Consider the following 6553-nt stretch of genomic DNA (forward strand, 5'->3'; position numbering starts at 1 on the left):
CTGCTGCTCTGCTGCTGCTGGTACTACCACTACCACTACTACTACTGCTACTTCTACTACTACTACTACTACTACTATAGTCTGTCTCACAGTCACTGAACCACATTAATTTCCCCACTGCCAAGCCCTCTCTGCTGTGCTAAAGCCCCAAATAAAGCAAGTCTAAATTTCCTCAGGTTCAGGGTCTGTTAACATCTGCAAGAAAACTAACTCACTTTGGGGGTCGGATTACAAAGTAAACATATCTAACTACCATGGCTGGCCGGACCAACATCCTAACCAGTGGCCTGGAATCTTGCCTCATCTGTCAACTCTTAATTAACAAGCACATTGGGTGACATGAAGCTATAGTGGAGGCCTTGTGCACAGTTTCTGGTCTTAAGAGACAAATCCACCAAAATCTTGGGGAAAGGTTCCTCCTGAATGTAATGTTGTAAAAAGTATTGTTTCATTGTCTGACTTGGGTCCACACATAGCGGCCCATTTGTAAATGCGGTTAAGGATTTAATTGTAATTAAAACAAGGGTTAATTTTTTTATTCCTGATATAAGATTATTGTGTTAAAGGAAAGAGTTCCTTCCGTTCCCCAACTCTAAACCTAACCCTAGCCCTAACTTAAATTTTGGACTTTTAATCATTTTGTGTGTTCTCTAGTAATTGTTGCGTTAAGTTTCGTTTATAATTCTAGAATATTTATACATATTATTTGGGATGGGGGAACGGGAGGAACTCTTACCGTGTGAAATTCTGGTGTGTTTTGAGTATCTCTTTTTATCTAATTGCTCAACAGTAAAACATATGGCAGGGACCTAGCACTCATGAAGAGTGAGTGAGTGAGTTTGGGTTTACACAACATTCAGTAATATTCCATATATGGCGGCGGCCTGTAAATAAGTCGAGTCTGGACCTGACAATCCAGTGGTCAACAGCATGAACATCTACGCAATTGGGATACGATGACATGTGTCAACCAAGTCAGCAAGCCTGACCACCCGACCCCGTTAGTCGCCTTCTCATGAAGAACCAAATTCTAAAGGCACAGCATCTCGGAATTAAATCTGTTTACCTTCGTGATGTGATTGAGGCATGCAAGGTGAAATCTAGTGAAGATGATCTTGTATCTATAAATACCAAGAACATCTTCAAGCGTAAGACAGATGCTGGCCTTTCCACTTCCATTGAACAGTTTGTTTAAAAAAAGATGGTTATCTATATTCTCTTCGCATATTATACAAATGGAAACTTTTGAATTTGGAGATAAGTTCAAATTCATAAATAATTTTGTTGGTGTTCCACACAGATCTTGCACCTTGGTCATCTAGTGTCCAAGTGACATTGTGGGCTGCAAGTTTCCCAACAGTAAAATGTTAGGCAGTAGGGGCACTTGACTGGCCCACATGAGGTGATGACAGCATGGAGATAGGACAGGGCTTAACAGGAGGGCCAATAAATATGCCATTCACTTATAGCGTTATCTGATGGTTGTATGATGCGACTTCTAATTGGTAATGACCCCAGCACGTGTAGCCCCAATGCAGATGTTCTTAGTCTCTGAATCTCTGGTCTCCCTAGGGCTCCTTTTCAATATAAATGGGCTTGTTTGTTACTATCAAAATTATATATATTCAGAGACTAAGCCTTAGTCTACTACTACTACTACTGCTACCTGTACGAACAGTACATAAATACTGTTTCATTGCACATAATGTACTGTCTAAGGCCTGACAAATGTGTGTTCAGTCATAAGTCCATAACATATGTTTATACAAATAGTTGGTACCTAATTAATAGACATGTGTGACAACAGTTATGGCCAGAGTATTATATGATATAAGTATCACCAATAGTTAATAGAGTAAAAAGGCTTAACAGCACGTTGATTTTGAACTGTAATTTCTCGAAGTTTAAAACATGTGACCGTAATTAAATTCCCTTGCGTGGAAGGTAAAAGTGAAGGAAACAGAAACGTACCTCCACTGGGACTAATCTTGAAATATAGTGGCAGGTCACATATATTCACATTTTGAGTAAATAGGAGCAACATGCTTTGGCACTCGACACGAACTCTACCCTGATTAAACGATATCATGAACCACCAAATACACCATGTTAGTACGTGTCTGATTTTAACGTAAAACCATATGGTCGGATATTCGTAAAATGCATGTCAGTGATGATGAATTGCCACTCCTTCAAGGTAAACACATGCGAAATAGTAGAAACTAATAACAACCAGATACATGATAAAATCTTCTATCCATAACTCTTCTGCTTTTTGGAAAGAGTTGAGAAGTCTGAATAATACAAAGAGCTCCCGTTGTCCATTACATAAATCTTTATTGTATAATCATTTTAAAAGGTTGTTCACACCCCAAAATCAAGCTGATGATACCATTGAGAATGATGTTTTCAGTCCTGATGTAAATATTCCTTTAATGACATTGATCGCTGTATTCTTGAGTCTGCTATCACTGATGAGGAAATAAGTTCATGTCTTTTTCATCTGAAAAATGGCAAGTCAGCTGGTAGAGATGGTGTAATTGTTGACCTGGTGAAATCATCTATACATATTATATACATATTATTATGCCTTTTTTAAAGATATTGCTAAATAGTATTTTTAACACATGTGTTTTTCCCATGGCTTGGACGAAAGCAATAGTTATTCCTTTACATAAAAAGGGTGATCGCAAAAACCCAGATAATTACAGGGGGATTTCTTTATTGTGTATATTAAATAAATTATATACATCTATTTTAAATGTCCGTATCACGAACTAGGCAAATGTATGAGTAAAGTTCCCGAAACACAAGCAGGCTTTAGACAAGGGTACTCTACGATTGATCATATTTTTACTTTGCATGGTGTTATAGAAAAATGTCTAATTAAGAAAAGGAAAAAGTCATATGTTGCTTTTATTGATTTTAGAAAAGCCTTTGATTCAATTGACCGTTCTAAGTTATATATGCGCTTATTCAAATCTGGTTTACATGGGAAAATGCTAACTGCTATAATTAGTATTTACAGCTCGGTAACAGCTTGTGTTAGAAGTGATAACGGATATACTGAGTATTTTGACTGTCCAATTGGTTTAAAGCAAGGTTGTGTTCTTAGCCCTTTATTGTTTTCCTTTTTCATTAGTGAATTATCAGACGACATATCTAGATATGGTAAAAATGGAGTGCAGTTATTTCCAGACTTATTAGAAATCATGTTACTTATGTTTGCAGATGATGTTGTTCTTATATCTGATACAATATTCTAAATAATTACACTCAATATTCAGGTCTAAAAGTAAACTTAGACAAGACAAATATTGTTGTTTTTAGAGGGGGTGGGGGGCGCTTAGCAAGAAATGAAAAGTGTTTTTTTAAATGACCAACCAATAACAACATTAAATGCTTATAAATATTTGGGAGTTATATTTTCATCAACATTTAAGATGAGAAATTGCATCAATGATTTAGCACTAAGGGGTAAGCGGGCTTTAATGGAAGTAATAAATAATTTAAATGGAATTGGAATAGTAGACCCCAGTGTGTATTTTAAGATATTTGATGCGCAGATACAACCGATATTACTGTATGGGGCAGAAATCTGGGGAATACATAAATTTTATGAAATTCAAAAGGTTCATCTAACAGCTTGCAAACGTTCCATGAATGTCAGCCCTCAAACGCCTACTGCTATTGTATATGGCGAATGTGGAAGATATCCTCTCTTTATAAACGCATTGTGTAAAACTTTAAAATATTGGTTAAATGTTATTCATATTCATCAAGATACAACTCCCTTCAAAGTGTACAAAATGCAAATGTATTACGATAACTGTGGATATAAGACATATGCTTCATATATTAGAGAAATACTTTTTTCACATGGATTTGGTTACGTCTGGATGTCTCAGACAGTTGGTGATGCAGCTTCATTTGTAAATAGATTCAAGACTGTTGCAATCAATATGTGTTTTCAATCATGGAATTGTACATTGAATAACAGTTCACGATATCGTATTTACTGATAGTTTAAAAGTCTGTTAACTCCAGAAAAATATTTATCATGTATCTTGGACAAAAAGTTTCGAAATATTTTGATCAAATTTAGATGTGGGTTATTAAGGTTAAAGTATAATGAGGGAAGATGGTTAAATGTTGAGGTTGCAGAACGTAATTGTCCATTGTGTAAGCTGGGTGTAGAAGATGAGTATCATTTTATTTTTATATGTACTGAATGTAACTCCCTTAGATTAAAATACTTGCCACATGTATATCAGAAACAACCAAACTACTATAAATTTAAGTCCCTGTTATCAACAAATAATGAAACACTTTTAAGAAATTTATGTAAATATATCTTTCAGAGCAAACAAACTCCAATAAATTTTCTTTAAACCACACATTTTTCCATTTTAAATGTTTATAAAGGTGTGTATATATGTTTATATTAAATATTATATTTATACTGACAAGAAATCTATTTGAACAAATAACACGTGTATTATTGATATGTATGCCCTTTAAAGTGTATCTATATTTGTAAACAAATATATGTATGTTGTATATGGGCTTGTGGCCTACATACGGAATAAAAATACTTGACTTGACTTGATTCTACTCATGCTCAGTCTTTGTCCTTGTCTCCATATTTGAGACGTCCTTTTTCAACAGCTCTCTGGTTCCATGAAACCACATGTTTTTACCACTGATGATTCAGTTGGTTGGTTTGTTTGCTGTATAACGCCACACTCAGCAATATTCCAGCTATATGGCGGCAGTTTGTAAATAATCACGTTTGGTCCAGAGAATCCAGTGATCAACATCATGAGCATCCGTGCACGTACTCGGTATGTGATGACATGCATCGACCAACCGGCGAGACTGAGCACCCGATCCCGTCAATCGTCTCTTACTAGCATGGGTTGCTGAAGACCAATTCTAAACGGATCTTCACGGGTTTGTTGATCCAGACCACACTTTAGGTGAACCAGAATTTGTTGCAAGTGATATATTTCCAAGGATCCAGCGGACCTCAGTTACTGGTATATGAAGGTAGCAGCCGCCTGTTAAAAGCCTGTCCAACAGTCGCATTGTCAGGGTTTCGTACTGTGATCGTTTTATTTGTAACCAAAGGTTGACAAAGTTAAAGGTGCATCCACTGTCATGCTGTCGCTCTATCTGTAATATGCGAAAAATGTGCTCAGGAATCGATTTGGAAGGGTTGTTTTTCAACCGAAACTAAATAAAAGTGGAAACAAATAATGTTCTTCTTGCTGTCAAAACATGTTGGTTTACGTAAATGACTTCACAATGTAATGGAGCTTTTCTTAAGTCAGGATCAAAGATTTGTGTTATTTCGAGGAAAAAAAGATCAATGCCATTGATTCTTCTGACCTACAAAAAGTGGAACTACACAGACCTCTGGCTTATAAGTTATGTTCATGTTTAAACTTGGTGTAAACAGTCCCTCAGTCCAACCTTATCAGAACTAGTTAAACATATTCCCTTTTGCTTTCGTTAATAGCCCCCTTATTATTAACACCACCACCACTACCCCTTTCCTTGCCAGCCGCATCCCCCTTGATTCGTTCGTTACCAACACAAAACACCGTCAAAGGGTCATTTGAGAATCCACTCGGTTGAACACGGTAGTTTCATTTCCTCATTGAACACTTATACCGGGTATAATATCAGGGAATATTGACATTACTCTTCTGACAATACTCGCATGACAAGTTTCTGGTTTGCGTCCGATGCGTGACTGAGCTACGACAGTGTCCCAGCGGGGTGGGGCGGGACAAGGGTAGTGAGGAAAATCGCTGAGCAGAGAAGCCTCCCCAGGGTGAGAGGAAAACAGGAGGGTCCCCGTCACTTGGGGGTGGGTCGGGACAAGGGTAGTGAAGAGAATCGCTTACAGAGTGGCGCCCCTAGCGTGACAAAGCCAAGACGGTGTCCTAGTCACTCGGGGTGGGGCGGGACAAGGATAGTGAGGAAAGTCACTGACAGAATTGCGTCCACAGCGTGATAGAGCCAAGAAAGTGTCCTAGTCACTCGTGGTGAGACGGGACAAGGGTAGTGAGGAAAATCGCTGAGCAGAGTGGCGTCCTTAGTGTGAGAGACAAGCAGGAGTTGAATCTATACCATTGATACAACCATATATTTAAGAGCAACAAAGTAAGATCGTTTTTTTGTATCATGAGTGAAGCATCCCTCGACTAGAAATTGGGTTGCAGAATAAGCTACTTATGCCTAAAGACCCATCAAGACCTGATCACAATGATTAGGATCATTTAATAAACTGAATAATTTGAATCGTTCTGTCTTTTTCAATCCTATCCAAAAGGTAAAGAAATTCCTACATTAATGATAGCGCAATAGATAGAAAGTTATCCTTGTTTAAAAAGAAAGGTCTTGGTTGTCAAAATGAAGCTAAATTACAGATATGACATTTCCGCAATTCTGAGCTTGGGCCAGCAATTCAAGATTACAGGACCTGCTCAAATGAAAAGCAGGGCCCTTCCCACAAAGTGGCGAAGTCTTAGTGCGAAGACTTCCA

The sequence above is a fragment of the Haliotis rubra genome, unplaced genomic scaffold (assembly GCF_003918875.1).
Source record: "Haliotis rubra isolate DU_JTF1 unplaced genomic scaffold, ASM391887v1 Scf823, whole genome shotgun sequence".
Taxonomy (NCBI): Eukaryota; Metazoa; Mollusca; class Gastropoda; order Lepetellida; family Haliotidae; genus Haliotis; species Haliotis rubra.